This window comes from Dreissena polymorpha, chromosome 4 (genome assembly GCF_020536995.1).
Source record: "Dreissena polymorpha isolate Duluth1 chromosome 4, UMN_Dpol_1.0, whole genome shotgun sequence".
Taxonomy (NCBI): Eukaryota; Metazoa; Mollusca; class Bivalvia; order Myida; family Dreissenidae; genus Dreissena; species Dreissena polymorpha.
The window spans coordinates 107,598,961-107,616,763 of NC_068358.1; the positions used below are offsets into that span (position 1 = coordinate 107,598,961).

General features: G+C 33.3%; 1 protein-coding gene across 4 annotated transcripts in view; it reads right to left on the bottom strand.

Annotated features, from left to right (window-relative positions):
• The window catches only part of LOC127879948 (FMRFamide receptor-like), an 88,367-nt gene that overhangs the window by 33,434 nt on the left and 37,130 nt on the right, over window positions 1-17,803 (bottom strand). Inside the window, exon 1 of one of the 4 annotated variants that reach the window (XM_052427079.1) lies at window positions 274-872. The exons of the other annotated variants lie outside the window; for them this stretch is intronic. The gene's annotated coding sequence lies outside the window, so the exon portion shown is untranslated. Of the gene's footprint in view, window positions 1-273; window positions 873-17,803 lie in introns of those variants that run through there. 4 annotated transcript variants of the gene reach the window in all.

The following is a 17,803-nucleotide window of genomic DNA, read 5'->3' on the forward strand; positions in this document are numbered from 1 at the left end:
TTTGCAATAACTATTAAGTTATTTGATACGCGTGAGCATCACTTATGACACATTCATTCAATATTTTTTAGCAGGCGTTTGTTAATGTAAACTAAGCACATACAATGCGCACCCAAACATTACACTATATGTTTGTTCAGTTTATTTACGACCATATGCTCATCAGAACATACCTTATATGAAATAATTATTTACACAATAACGCGAAAACACATTTTCAATTATGGGAAATTTGAAAACCATACCACGGAATTTATATAAAAATAAGTTTACCTCTTTGAAATGTGATTTAACAACTTAGTAATCCTTTCCAAAAGTATCCTTTATCATAAGATGTTAAGCCATAATCGGTATACATTTGTAATATCCCTTTCGGTAATCCAGTGCAGTATCCACAAACGCTTATTTCACACTAAGCGCAATTTCCTCTATCGCAGCTATACATCAAAAGTATTTTCCCGTTCTGCGTTCTGTACCGCTCTTTCCACTGTTCTATATATTAAATATCGACACTCGCCCGAACACTGTTTTTCTCAATAACGCTTTATGCAGCTAACACGTGCGTAATTCATTATAAAGATTACGAAGATTTTATGTCATACGTTTGCTCATTTATAAATTCCGCGTAATAGTTTACATTCGCTTTCATTTTCAGATTAAATTATGCTTTACTCTTATCATCCCGACTGCCGTTCTAGTAAACATCAATGTTTGCTCATTGGCATTGTTTATTTTAACTGTTGATTCGTTTTGTCTCAGGAGGTATAAACACATCCAAACACAATAACATACTTTCTAGATTGATGTATATACACGTTTTATGTCGCTATAAAAGCAAGTGTTCCAACTTAAGTAATGCTGTATTAGATGATCCGGAGTGGACCGGGGCGACAAGCACGTGCTTAATTCATTAAAAAGATTACGAATGTTTCATGTCATACGTTTGCTCATTTATAAACGCCGCGTATTCGTTCACATTCGCTTGCATTTTCAGATAACATTATGCTTTAATCTAATAACCCAGACTGCCGTTTTTATCGAAAATCAGTATGTACGCAATTAAAGGGTTAGATTGAACTGTTGATTCGTGTTTTTGCTTAAGAACAGACAAACAGAAAAAAAAACATTTTTGGGAGGACTGTTGTGAATTTATGTTTCATTTCGCAATGATAACGCATGTATGCCTACTTAATTCGTGCCTAACTACATGGTTATGAAGGCACGCATACGCGTTTTTTTGTTATTAATAACCGCTTAATCCCGTTGTTCTATTGCTGTAGCATATGTTATTATGGGAAAATGTATTGTTAGAATATCAACAAGGATGATTTCATTTTAAACCTATCACAAATGTTGTAAAGACAACAAGAAACCTTGCTTGTGATTTAAATGAACTTAAAAACTTGTTTAATAGTTTATGTGAAAACAAAAAAATGCCACTAGTTGGTATTCTTTCCATTTTGCATTTGTTTTATATGACTACCGAAGTACTACATTTTGAATAAAACGTAAACATGACATTTGTAAGTGTAATGGTTTGAAACAAAACTTAGTGTCTTAATTTTGTCTGTTCGCCAGTATAGCTAGAAAAATGTTCTGTAACTCCAATACAAACATCTCAAAGTGCACTCATAGATGTGCCAATGTCTTGATAATAATCTCCTTGTAATTTAGCTGACCGACTAGAACCTGCATTCCAAACATCGTGTACCAGATCATGTCCGGCTTTAGTATCGGACACGTATATGTACGCTACGAATAAATGTTGAGTTATATATATTGCTACCAGATTAGTACCAACAGAATAGAGAGTTAGTTAACATACGAGACCACTTTATTCTCAACCATCATGAGCAATTAGTGCAAGATTTCGACGGTATTCGTTTCATCACTTATCGCCCTCAACAACGGTGCACATAATACCGTTATTGTTCATGTTCAACAGCCCGTGGACCGCCCTTAAATAAGGATCGCTAGTTGTTATGAGCAGTCATGTTCACACACTGCCTTTAGTAAACTGTCTTTTCAATATGAATATTTTTCAAGGAAAGCCAGGAAGTAATATGAGACGCTTATAGACTAGGGTTGTAAACAAGACTAACTCAGCTGATAAAGTTTCTGGAATTCCATTTATCCAGTACATTTTTTATTTAATTAATTAGAACAGCGTTATTGGGCATACTGCATTAACATAAGTGGATTTTGTTTTTTAGTTTGAAACATTATTATGATGTTTACCGCATACTGTAGTTGCGTCCATTAATATTACCGCAATATATCTGTTAGTTAAATAATTATATTTTCTGTATAGGTATAATTATTGTTTTTCAATGTGTCTACCGTAATAGAATGGATACCATCCTATTAAGGCTAGATGTAAGATGCATGTAATATATAAGAGCTCTCAAAAGACCAAGTAAACGAAATACTTCAAAACTAATCCAGGTAAATAATTTAAAACATACAATATAACATAAAGAATCGTATTGTAATACGCGAACATAAGTTACAATATTTAAAACATATAACAAAAACATCAACAGTTAAAAATTGTGTTCCTTACAACAAGGGAAAACTATTCGACTGTTTTAATCAAATAAAATCTGGTTTATTGGATTCTTAGAAGGAAAGTGAAATGCAAACGAAGTAAGTGCTACCACAAAAATACATTTAACAACCTTCTGAACAAACGAGTTGATACATACGGCAACACAACGAGTTAAATCCATAAACAGCAAGTTATGTTGACTGCTTCATTTATCAACGTTTTTATTATTTAAAACAATAAGTTACCATTTGTAATCGAAGTAATTAAAATAATTCGGTGTTTACAAACTTATTTAAAGACAGAGTCAATATTTATTTTACTATTCTTCAAAGCTATTTTCAGAAAAAAGAATTAGAAATACGATGCGCGGTTACGCTAAATTTCTTCGGTAAACACATGATATAATAGAGGTCTATAACTGTAGAACAAAATATACACAGCTGCTTGTAATGGTCAGGAGCCGCTGATGAGATCGCAACGATTGACTGTGAGTATTCACACGTGGAATTATACGCCATGAGCTACAATCATCTTCTAATCGTTCATGCGGGGAAACAGAATAAAATAACGCTATACTATCGGTTAGTCAAATAGTTATTAAGTCGCGAAAATAATGGCAATAGTGAGAATTTGGTCTGTAGTTTTATCGCTTTCAATACACTTTATATTAAAAGTAATAAAAGAATGATAAAATGATTTCAAGTTATACTTTCTACCTTTTAATGTGTTGGATTGTGTCTATGCTGGTATTCTGGAGGACATGTGCTTATTACGATTGGTTCCCTGAGTTTTATAATTATATCGATAATGTAATAAAAACTTTGCCATGTCGCATATGTTTCCATGATTGATCGCTTCTTTCAATATTTTCTGAACTCAAGCGCTATTTTTATTGAAATCGAAGAGAAATAAATGAATGTGTACTGTACACAATTGACGATTTATACGAAAAATACCATAAACAAATGTTCATTTTATTAATAAACTCGCTGAACTCTTTATATAAACGGACAGCATATGCTGATAGCTCCGCTTTCAACTGCTGCGCTATGGTTATTAACTCCTTTAACACTTTTGCAAAGTAATATTCGTATCCTGTTCCAAACTACAGCAAAATAATAACAAAACTTATAAAACAATGGCATCGTTGCCAGAATATTTAATAAATAATATTACGCACGTGCTTAATTTACTTATTCTGTATTACCCGATGTAAAAAGTTCGTCTGAAAATACTGTTGAGTTATTATTATAGTGTGGTATGGATCAAAAGTTGTATATATACAACTCCAACATTTCATAATCTAAGTAAAGCGATCAATTCGTCAAGTCGATTTGTTAATAAACGCCGTCTTCTATCTAAATGCTTGCTTTATCTTTAACTCTATTCGAACATAAGAACAATTAACATAATGCGAACACATTCGATATTTGAACAAAAACATTCACGTTGTTTTAACTAAACGATACATGGTGTTTTTGTAACTTGAAGGTTTTCGGTAATTTCAATTTGAAAAGTAAGAAGTATTCACAACACTACTGTGCGCTAACACTGAAAAAAAAGTTTCACATACATACATTAAGAAAACATAATTAAAAACAGTAACTACGTCTACAAAGGAAATTGTTGTCTGGAATAAACAACTTCATGCGTAAATAAGCAAACCAGGAAATGGTACATGTATTTTCAGCAATATTTTGTAAAATAATGGTTGCTTGTTCCAGTTTTTTGAAAAATATTTGTTTGCATTTATTTAAAACATTGAAACTACATTCTGTCTGCTGTTTAATTTCCTAGCGAATTAATTATAAGAATACATTATTTCATTAATACTTCAACGAACACTTTCTTGTGATATATTTTAGTTTTAAACAATATTCAATGTTAATAAGTATTTCAACATTGTTTAGCGTTTTATTATGTAATAATAAACGTCATGAATATAATATGATGCCAGTGCATATTAACCCATTTATGCCTAGCGTCTAGAAAAAAGTCCTTGGCAAACAGCGTAGACCCAGATGAGACGCCGCATGATGCGGCGTCTCTTCAGGGTCTGCGCTGTTTGCTTAAAGGAATTTCTGTCAAAAATATTCTAAAAATAAGAAATAAGTATAATAGAAATCCCTTGTTTTTTTAAATAAATTGATCCAATTTAGAAGGATGGGAGAGTCCATTCGGCATAAATGGGTTAAGTAGTATCCATAGCGTTTTGTCACATTGTGCTATACTGAACACACTTCTGGCTATTTGCTATTGCTGTGTCTGTATTGGTATCGTAACACTAGATGCTGATAAAGGCCAACAATGTAATGGCCTTATTAAACGAAATATTAGAGTTTTGAATGCGCACAGCTGCAAATAATGGCGAGGTGCTTAACATATTTGCATACAAAACACGTATTTCCCCGATTGCGATAACATATTTCGATACTTTACAAATGATGTTTAAACAAATTACAACATTATGTTAATTTTGACACAGCGAATGAAGCCTATACATTACTTTAATCTATATTTGATATTAACGTGAACAGATTATAACAACACCGTCACTTGATGATTGCCTGACCAGTTAACGGCCTTTTTTATCTGAAACATCGTTTTTATAAAATCTTGCAAAGTATCTTTTTTAAAAATCACCTGACAAAAGGCATTGAAAAAAAGAATGTAAGCGTAAGCAAATAATCTTAAACTTGCGTTAATTGCATCAACTTGTGATACTTCAAGTTTATCCTGCAGGCACAAAGAGAATTGTATGAACACGATAACAACTGGTATTTTTGTTTTTATGGGTTTCAGTAGTACTCTGACCAAACAATTTGGCATGCTTTATTTCCGAAGAATTATTTAAACTGAGCATCGATTATACACGCCTGATAGCTGCATTACACTCAATATGCATCATTTAGTTTAAGAATATGGAAATTATTATAATAAGGACAACATGCAACATCCTCTTTTGGATTATCGCATTCGAGCATTTAGTTAGTAATGCGTACACATACCTGGCACCTTTACACCAGTAAGGATAAAAGGAATATTAAACGCACCTGCAAGAACTTATCATATTTTGAATGTATCTTTAAAAACAATGACCTTGTTTTAAATAACAGTATTTGAATTTCTTTAAAAAGAACAAACTACATTATCATAGAATAAATTATTGCATATTTATATTTCAAAAGTAACGCGAAGTTGATCATACATCATTATTGAATGTCTTTAGGTAGATACATATACATATACGCTCTTTATAAGCAGGATTTATAATTGCGATACCACACAAAAATTTGTGTATAATCATAATCAAAATTACACGAAGAATAGGAATACTAATACTACTGCTAATACTGATGATACGTCAAATAAAATAATGGTAATAATAGTAATACTAGTAGGAATAATAATAATAATAATAATAATAAGTATTATTATTATTATAATTATAAGTATAATCATAAAATATTATTATTATTATTATAACTATAATAATGTTAATGGTATAATAGGTCATAACAATAATACAAATAAGGAAAGATAATGATTTTTGCAAAAGGTTATATAAGTAGATTTGTTACACACACCTTGTTGATGAGACGTATATTATCTCTAGCATTTCTTGTACATCAGTTTATACATATTGATTTTGCTCAGCTCTAATTTATCAGTAAAAGTAAAATTACCTTGTGCACTGGATCAAATCCTGATTATAAATATCCATGTAAGCCAGTTTTAACCATAGTCTTTATTAAATGCTACTCTTATGGACTCCAGTTGTTAGCATTACCACTCTGTTACGACTATCAAAGTTATCGTAACAATATTCCCCAACTAGATTGTAATTAGTACTCTGAGATCCCCTAGTCAAGCTTTACGATTACACCAATTACCGTCAATGTATATCAAGCTGTGGTCAACCATTTATTTGCCTTCGGCCAAAGAGTTAATGACTAATTCAGTTAAAGGTGAACAATTATTTCCTTATTGGTGAATTTGATAAACAACATGAATAGTTAAAGAGCGTTTTCCTATGTGTTGCTATAAGCATTGTACCATATGTTAATTATAAAAGAAAGCAAACTTGATTGCAAAACGGTTGGAAAAGCGAAAAGGACTTCAACCATACTAAATAAAGCATTTTCTTTGAATTGTGTGTTAGTAAGGCCCTTAAAAGAAATAAGGTTAATGCTCTTCAGACAGGTTTAAACAATCATTTACAATGCATCTTAAGTTATTTGTTCAAAGCGCACTGGTTAATTAATACGTATAATCACAACCTTTATGGAATTAATTTTACGTGTACAGATGGCGTTTGTAAAGTGAAATTTCGGATACATTTTGATCCTAACAATTAAACTATATGTTTGTACATTTCATTTACGATGACATGCTAATAACAAGAAGCATTATATGAAAATAAAATAATTATATACACCATAACGCGGTAAATAAAACAATCCTTATGATGGGAAATTTTGAGCCAACTAATAGAAATTACATAATCATATTTTACCTCTTTGAAGTACGGTTTAATAACTGTGTCATTCTTTCCAAATTGATCATTAGATGTTTAGCCATTATTGGTATACATGTATCATTTCCCTTGTAGTATTCTATTCAGTATCCACACACGCTCACTTAACACTTGCCGTGATTTCATCTAACGCAGCAATACAAGCACAGGCTTCTCTCGTTCTGCGTTCTGCATCGCTCTCTCGCCTGTTCTCAATGTTAAATTACCACACACGCTCGTATACTTTCCCGTAGTTCTCAATAGAACTTATGGCGCATAGCATGTTCGTTATTCATTTAAAAGAATAAGTATGCTTCATGTCATGCATTTGTTAATTTATTAACGCCGCGTAATCATAGCATTGACCTTCATTTTCAGATAACACTCTGCTTAACCATTATCACCAAGAGTGCCTTTTAAACGTGTTTTCGCAATAACAGGATGCAATGGAACTGTTGAATTTAGTTTCTGAAGGCAGACACAAACACATCAACACAATGACTCATTTTTGTGAATGTTGTATATACAAGTTAGTTTTCGCAATTACATAGAATCATATGCTTACTTAACTCGTGTCTCACTGCATGCTAATGAATGTACGTAGACACGTTGCTTTGTTAATAATGAATGCTTAATCCGCTGTTCTATTGCTGTTGCATATGTCAATATTGGAGAAAAGATTGTAATTATATCAACTTGGCTTATCACATAAACAACATATCAAAATGATGCAAAGAAACAAGAAACATTTCTCGGGATTTAAGTGAACTTGAACGCTTGTAAAGTAGCTTATATCCCTAGCTTGTATTGCAATCAAACCATTAAGTCAATTACAAATCAATACAAAATAATGTCTTAAGATGCAATTTTCTTGTTGCTTTGGTGTTTCAAATGTCTTCCGATGAACTTCCTATTGAAAGCGAAATAGACCTAACATTTTGATGTGTTACCGCATGAAGCAAAACGTTCACTCATATCATGTGAGCATATTCAGGACGAAACATGATAAAAAAAGCCACTACATATATCGAACAGTGCCCGCAGAGTTTTGCAAATGGTCCGATTATTGTCTCCTTGTCCTTCGATGACCGACAATTACGTGCGTTCCAAACATCGTGTTCCAGATCTCGTCTTGCTTTTGTATTGAACGCGCATATATGCCCGATACAAATACATGTCGAGTTAGATATATAAGGACATTGCAAACGAGACAACTGTTAAGCCCACTCCCCATCACCAACAGTGCTTATAATACCATTTTTCTATTTGGAACAGCCCGCAGACCGCAGGTCAAAAAATAAACGTTTAATGTTAAGCTTATTTATCATGTTCACACAGCCTTTACTAAACTAGCCATACAATATGAATATTTGTCAAGGAAAGTTAGGACGCAATATCACAAGCTTATTGACTAGCGTATGTTAAAAATGCTAACTCTGATGGCAAAGTTATAGGAGTTCCACTACTCAAGTATATTTGCTATTTAAGTAGTAAGAAAAGCGTTATTTGGCATACTGTAAAAATACAGGTAGATTTTGATTTTTGTTTGAACCATTATTATGAAATTCAGCGCATGCTGTATTTGTGTGTATACATGTTACAGCAATTTATTTGTTAGTACTATTAGCATATTTAGAGTACAACAAAAGTTATTTTCAGAAAGTGATCGGAAACAGAAAGAATATCTTAAAATGAAAGCAACTCACAGCATTCAAAAATACGAAGTTTGATGATTTTACACTAGGTTACGGAGTAAACAATATTTGTATACCCATACATGTATGTTTGTAGGACTAAATAATTGCAATACGGTAACTTAGGTGCCCATGTTTTGAAACAAGAAATGAATTTGCAGTAAAACATGTTTCTCTTTACAATTAGGGTAAACAAATCGTCTCTTTCAATAAAAACACATACAGTTTGTTTTTTAATAATCAACTACAAATACAACATTATAATGTTTTATTTGGCTTGTTATACATGATTATATGAAACACGCGAATAAGAAATATAGCAATTATAAATGTTTATCTTGCTTCTTAATTTAAACGTAGTCAGTGAACCCACAGCAAAACATTATACAACGTTAATAACACGCGATATGGTGAATACACCAACACAACGAATCTATTACATCAACATCACATAATATTGACTGCTTATTGCATTAACGTTATTAGCATTTAAAATAATTAATAATGATGTGTGTAGTGCAATAATAAAAATCAGTTCACGTGTATATGCTAACTAATTTCAATACAGGTCTAGTGCTGATTTTATTGTATTTCTTATATCTGTACAGCCAACAAAAGATGATGTTAATGGTCAAGAGCCGCTATCGAGATCGCAAGGATTGACTTTGAGTATTTACACTTTATTATAACAAGTTTTCTGTTTTTCTCTTTTAAGAAACGATGAACGAAAGTATAATTAGCCTGAATTCAATAATGTTCTCATGCCAATGGTATTCTGTTTACGAAATAAAGGAAAGCAAATGCATACTTCATAGCTATTTTAGAACATCTTTCAGATTAACAAGCAGAATAATTCAAATACAACTTACAATCATTGTTAAGAGGAATATCACTCATCAAATACCGGTCTATCACAGGGGTACTTAATATAAACGGATGAGTTTTTTCGTCAGAATGCGTTAACGAGATATCACAACGATTATCCATGAGTATGCGCGTGTTGATGTGTTTACAATAACACTCAGTTGCGAATGTTTAATGTACAGATTTTTTAGGTTCATCTGAGATGCAATTAACACAAACGTTAAGATTCTTTTATGAAAAAAGCAAGTACGAATATTATGCAGGACTGTGTATGTATATCACAATAACTTTAAAGGGATCTTTTCACGTTTTGGTTACTTAACAAAATAAAACAAAAACAGTTGTTTCAGATTCACAATTTTTACATTGTTGTTTTAATATTTGTGGGAAAAAAAGTAATACTGAACATTTACCATCCTCTAAAATATCCATTATATGCATCTTTTGACGATTTGAACCGTACAATTGTAAAGCAGTGAAACGCGAAACGATTTAATAATAGGAGAGTTGTGTTGTTGTAGTTAAATTGTGTGTCACTACAAGGATTGCTCATATAAAGTATAAAATACAACAATCATGTATGAGCACGGATAGCCGAGTGGTCCAAGCGATAGACTTTTATTCCAGATGTCAGTGGTTAGAGCCCAGTTGAGGATTACTTTTTGTCTTTCAATAATTGTAATTTTGTTTTTTTTACTAGAGCTTTTACGATCTAATGTTTACATTTATCAATAAAAAGCATTAATGACAAACTTAAATACATGTCAAAATCTGTGATATGTCCTTTTTAACGGTATTCAATAACCAGAACGGGGCAGTAGTGTAAATAATTATGCTAAAGGCCCGACATACAATTATTTTATAAAGAAGCGGTTAAATATATGAAATATTAATATAACAAACACCTAAATGAAATAACTTTCAAATGAATGGTATACACAAATATATCTCAATGTATGTATGTATATTGAATTTAATTTAACGTGGTTTGAAAGTTTAATTTTATCAGAGCGTTGTCGATTTCGAAAACTGTAACCCGCTGTTGTGTTTGACACCGAATAGCTTGCAATAATACAACACACTGCAGCATTATTTTCGCTACTTTCTTTACAAGTATACATTTCTCACTTATAGTGAAGCAAATAGCCGATGTGTTTCATACTCTAACCACGTACTGACCCCGCATGATGTGATACTGTTTAGTAAACTTATATTGGGAACGAGCTGTGCACCCGACCAACGTTATTTTTCTTCTCCGTGCATCACACAGTTCGAGGTCAGAGAGAAGCCGTCGTAACTAATAATACCAGACTGTTCACAAAACACAATCGTCGACAAATAGCTTAAGCGGTATACTGTCGCGGGACTTATATATATATCAGTATATCATGTAGTATAAATTGTTTCGCAATAAATAAGTTGCTTTAAATAAACTAGAAACTACCGTAATTAACGGTTGCTTTGATCTAAATGTGTTTATAACGCTTGTATTACTAGCAAACTTAATATTCCAAGTTTAGTTTATTAACCTCCGCTAAGGTCAAAAGGTAATACCCATATTGTCCGAACAATGCTTTTCATCAAAGATCGTGCATATGCTATTGTAACTGAGGGCTTGTTTAGTTAATTGTCTCTCATGTTGATACTTGTATATATATTTCTGCAATTAATTAGCCATGTCATTCTTTCTACAAGATCGATATGCTCTTATAAAACCCTCTGACTAAATGCCTATTTAATCAAGTTTCAACAGGTTAAGATCACAAATTATATGACGATGTCACAGACTTGCGCTATTTTTGATTTCGCGCACTACAACTAATTCAATAATTAAACACTTTATATAAATATTCTTATACATAATTTATGAAAATCGTTTTTATCAATTCAATTTTTTTTGTAACTTGTATTTGTGTTTTGGAACTATCATGTCGTTCATACCACGGCATTTTAAATAATGTCTGAACGTTCTCGGAATGAATAATGTAACAGTTAATTTAAACTTAATAGGCTAATCAAACACCCTTACAAATATTTCCTTCTTTTAAATTATAAAAATAGCATATTCAACCAACATATTGCAACATTGAAATGGTGTATACTTAGACAGAAAGGAAAATGGACTATATCGTTTCATAAACAAGAGGGCCTAAAAGGCAAAAAGTCGCTCACCTGAGATTCAAAGGAACTGACCTGTTCTGTGCAGCCCAAGATGTCATTAGGACAATATGTTCTTACCAACTTTCATGACTAGTGAACACCATGGCAGCCACGTTTTTCAACAGACCAGAACCATTTTCATACACATCCAAGATATCATTTAAACAAATATACTGACAAAGTTTCATAAAGATTCATAAATTCATATAAGGAAAAATGCTCCGACCACGGGTTGCCATGTTTTTCAAGCAACTGGAACCACTTTGGAACTTGTCCAAAATCTTCTGACAAAGTTTCATGATGATCGTACAATAAATATGGCTTCTATAGTGTTAACAATGTTTAACTATAGCTATATAAGGAAAAATGCCACGCCCCTTGGCGGCCATGTTTTTCCACCAACCGGAACCATTTTCAAACCCATCCAAGATATCGTTGGGACAAATCATCTGACCAAGTTTCATGATGATCGGACAATAAATGTAGAGTGTTAACAAGGTTTTACTAAAGCATGATATATAGCCATACAAGGTAAAATGCCCCGCCCCCTGGATGTCATGTTTTTTAAGCAACCGAAACCATTTTTGAACTCATCTAAGATATCATTAGAACAAATCTTCTGACCAAGTTTCATGAATATCGGAAAATAAATGTGGCCTCTAGAGTGTTAACAAGGTTTAACTATAGCCATATAAGGAAAAATGCCCCGCCCCCTGGCAGCCATGTTTGTCAACCAACTAGCATCATTTTTGAACTCGTCCAAGATATTATTGGGGTGAATCATCTGACCAAGATTCATGAAGATCGGAAAATAAATGTGGCCTCTAGAGTGTTAAAAAGGTTTTACTATAGCCATATAAAGCCAGATAAGGAAAAATGCCCCGCCCCTTGGCAGCCATGTTTTTCAAGCAAACGTAAACATTTTCAAACTCATCCAAGATATCATTGAGACCAATCTTCCAACTAAATTTCATTAGATTGGACAATAAATGTGGCCTCTAGAGTGTTAACAAGGTTTAACTATAGCCATATAGAAAAACTGCCCCGCCCCTGGCGGCCATGTTTTTTCACCGATCTGGACCATTTTCGAACTCTTCCGAGATATCAAAGAAACAAATCTTCTGACCAAGTTTCATGATGATGGGAAAAATATTGTGACTTCTAGAGTGTTCACAAGGTTTCTCTATAGCCATATAAGGAATACTTCCCCGCCCCCTGGCGGCCATGCTTGTCATCGGAACGGAACCATTTTTAAACTCAACCAACATATCATTTATACAAACATTTTGACAAAGTTACATGAAGATTGAGCATGAAATGTGACTTCTACAATGTTCACAAGGTTTTTCTTTTGTTTTGACCTAGTGACCTAGTTTTTGAACCAGCATGAACCAGTTTCAAACTCAGTCGAGGTATCAATAAGATAAATGTTCTGACAAAATTTCATGAAGATCAGACAATAAATGTGGCCTCTGGAGTGTTCACATGGCAAAATGTTGACGACGCACGACGCAAGACGCACAACGGACGACGCACGACGGACAAAAAGCGATCACAAAAGCTCACCATGAGCACGTTGTGCTCAGGTGAGCTAATAATTTAAAATAAAGAGATATGGAGAACATGTGTCGAAAAATGCGAAATAAGCCAGATATTTAATTCTGAGTTCAAAAATGTCTGTACAGTCGAATTCGCCATGATAATGAATATCATGCATGTAACCAACTTTCATGAAGATCGGAAAATAAATGTGACCTCTAGAGTGTTAACATGAAGAACATGTGTCGAAAAATGCTAAATAAGCCAGATATTTAATTCTGAAATAAAAAATGCCTGTACAGTCGAATTGGCAAGAATGTATATCATGCATGTAACCATTTTTCATGTAGATCGGAAAATATATGTGGTCTCTAGAGTGTTAACAAGATAAAGCCATATTTAGCCATATACGGAAAAATGCCCGCCCCCTGGTGGCCATGTTTGTAAAGAAACCAAAATCATTTTCGAACTTATCAAAGATATAATAGGGACAAATCTTCTGACCAAGTTTCATGAAGATCAGAAAATAAATGTGCCCTCTAGTGTGTTAACAAGGTTTTTATACAGCCATATAAGAAAAATGCCCCGCCCCCTGGCGGTCATGTTTTTCAACCAAGGGCATCATTTTTTAACTCATCCAAGATATTATTAGGATGAATCTTCTGAACAAGTTTCATGAAGATTGGACAATAAATGTTGTCTCTAGAGTGTTAACAAGATTTTACTATAGCCATATATAGCCATATAAGGATAAATGCCCCGCCCCTTGGCAGCCATGTTTTTCCAGCAAAGGTTACCATTTTCAAACTCATCCAAGATTTCATTTGGAAAAATCTTCTGACCAAGTTTCATGAAGAACGGAAAATAAATGTGCCCTCAAGAGTGTTAACAAGATTTTAGTATGCCAAATATATAGCCATATAAGGAAAAATGCCCCGCTCCTTGGCAGCCATGTTTTACAAGCAAAGATAACCATTTTCAAACTCATCAAAAATATCAATGGGACAACTCATCTGAGCAAGATTCATGAAGATCGGGAAATTAATATGGTCTCTAGAGTGTTTACAAGGTTTTACTGTAGCAATATAAGGAAAAATGCTCCGCCCCCTGGCGGCCATGTTTTTCTACCAACCAGCATCATTTTCGAACTCATCCAAGATATATTGGGATGAATGTTGTAACCAAGTTTCATTAAGATCAAACAATAAATGTGCCCTCTAGAGTGTTAACAAGGTTTAACAACAGCCATAAATAGCCATATTAGGAAAAATGCCCCGCCCCTTGACAACCATGTTTTTCAAGCCAAGGTTACCATTTTTTAAACTCATCCAAGATATCATTGGGACAAATCATCTGAGCAAGTTTCATGAAGATCGGAAAATAAATGTGACCTCTATAGTGTTAACAAGATTTTAATATAGCCATATAAGGAAAAATGCCCCGCCCCCTGGCGGCCATGCTTTTCAACCAACAGGCATCATTTTCGACCTCGTCCAAGATATTACTGGGATGAATCTTCCAACCAAGTTTCATGAAGATCAGGCAAAAATTGTGGTCTCTAAAGAGTTAACAAGATTTTACTATAGCCATATAAGGAAAAATGCCCCGCCCCCTGGCGGCCATGTATTTCAACCAACCAGCATCATTTTCGAATTCGTCCAAGATATTATTGGGATAAATCTTCTGACCAAGTTTCATGAAGATCAGACAATAAATGTGGCCTCTAGAGTGTTAGCAAGATTTTGCTAAAGCCATATATAGCCATATGAGGAAAAATGCCCCGCCCCTTGGCAGCCATGTTTTTCAAGCAAACATAACCATTTCCGAACTCATCCAAGATATCATTGAGACCAATCTTCTGACCAAATTTCATGAAGATTGGAAATAAATGTGGCCTCTAGAGAGTTAACAAGTCAAATGTTGACGCCGCACAACGCACGACGCACGACGCACGACGGACAAAAGGTGATCAAAAAAGCTCACCATGAGCACGTTGTGCTCAGGTTAGCTAAAAAGGATCATAAAAAGTGTCTTTGTAAATTGATTATTGTACAGATTTACTTATTTTCTGCTATTTACATCAAAGTATGTACCCCCAGCCTTTATACGCTAAAATAGTGTTACATGAAATTAAAGAACGTTATTTTGAAATTTATTTTCAAAGTGTTGAATACAATTTTCATCCCATGTATTGATTCAAGTAAAGGTGTGTTTGTATGGAAAACTACAACATGAAATGTGCACAAGTTTTTGTTAAATATAACTAGTGCGAATATTTAATTTTAATTAAAGGCAACGTTAAGTTAACTGTCATGCTGTATTTTATTTATTGCTTTTAAATGTTGTTTAAAATGTCGATTGTTCTTGTTTCAGATATTATTTTTCAAGGAGTAATTTTTATTTTTATTAGAAAAACAAAACAAATATAACAATTGTTAAATATGGTAGTGGGTATTATGTAAGTAAGACAGTCGGTATCCAAAAAGATAAATTGGAGTCATTTAATTTAAGCAATTTAAGACGTCGAAGTTCACAAGTGCATAGGCAGAGACAAAATTTAAAAACATAGTTATAAAATGTTGATTTATGCCGATTAGCCAAGCAGAGTTATACACATACAAGAATTGTTAAGAGGAATCCCACACATCTAATGCCGTTCTATTACAAGGGTACTTAATATAAACGGATGATTGTTATCGTCAGCATGCGTTACCGAGATATCACAACTGATTATCCATGAATATGCACATGTGACTGTGTTGACAGTAACACTCAGTTAGGAATGTTGAACGTACAGGTTTGTCCTTTTAGTGGAGTGTAACACGCGGTTCTCAACTAGGCGAACTGGGTTCAATCTTTGTTCACGGCGCATGTGAGTTTGGTAGGTGGCCACCATACCGGACAAGTTTATGTGCACAAACATGGCGCACATCGGTACCCGCTTTGCGTTACTTGCGTAACACGCGTTAACAAGTCAGTATTTTGTTTAATAAAAAGCATCGACGAATGCAAGCGTTATTTTGTAACAGATACAGGTGAATACAATATGTTTTATATATTTTCGTAAATAAACTTGTCAAATGCCATCGTAAAGTTGTTATGTTTTACTAATACAATCAATATTAAGAAATGGTGGTACCCACGCAAGCTTCTTAGAGCGTGTTAAACTTATCGAAATGTCCGTGCTACTATATCAAAACCTACGTTGTATTAAATTAGCATAATACATGATACAAACCCCTTTTACCAGTGTTATAAGAGATGCAAAAAAGGTCATCAAAATCATCCGGAATTTAGCGTTCTCTATAAGGATGTATGGCACATTGGTCTAAGCTTTTTCTTAGTCACGCGCTAATGTGGTCAAATCGATCGTCTTCCTGGCGGGATGTTAAATAATAACCCTCATTATCCTATCATGGGTATGAGGTCAACGTGAAAAATGAACAAAGACGCTTATAGAATAATATTAACTCATCCCTACATATGCCAATGTCTGATACATATCTTCTTATCATTTCTATTACCAGCCAATACCTCGTGGGTCGGCGTTCGGTCTGTGATCAATTAAAAACTGAAAAAAAACCAGTTAAAATGTATCGCTAACCAGTATTGCCAACACAATACTCGGTTTTCAAAGACGTAAAATACATAGCGATCGCACTCTCGCACCCACCATTATGTGTTTGTAAAAGCAATTGTGTAGCATTTTAATAATTATTCTGTTAAAGTTGTTAGGTCAATTAACAAACAATTTATTATTTACGTTCCTGTGGTTATACTTAGATCCTTGTTAAAAGTGTGTTATCTGTACAAATCAAGTGCATTAAAACTTCATGGGTAGCCGAATACGTGACATACACCATGTTATTCAATTGGATGTGCTTTCTATTATAATCATATGAACAGCTGATATTAAATACGATAATAGTATCACGTGTCTATGATATTTTAACGAAATAAAAGCGCTTGATTGCTTACTTTACATAAACCTGAAGAACAACTTTCAAACGCATAACAAACAGTATACGTATAACTGTGCTCATGTGAAGACAACAATATATCTACTCGCGGACAATTAAAAGGCAACCTAATAAATATTAAACGATGCTTAATAGTGCACGAGCGAAACGATTTCATCTTAGTGTTCACATCTTATTGATTTGAACAATAACACTCAGATTCGAATGCTGTAAATATTTATAAAAAAACATCTTCAAAACCGAAAAATAGTATAAAGACTTATGTGAAAAAATGAGAAAATTATAATGAAATTATTGAATTAATTTTTAACAGGGACAGAACAAACATTTTATTAAGACTTATACATAAGTTCATCGTCTGAATACAAACAACCAAGAGATACGTATATCACGTTTCCAATACATTTAAGTTAAAATCAAATAAAATATATGCATATGATTAACTTTCAAAACATTTAGTCTTAAAATAACATACAGATTTTTGTAAGTTCTACTGGTGGTA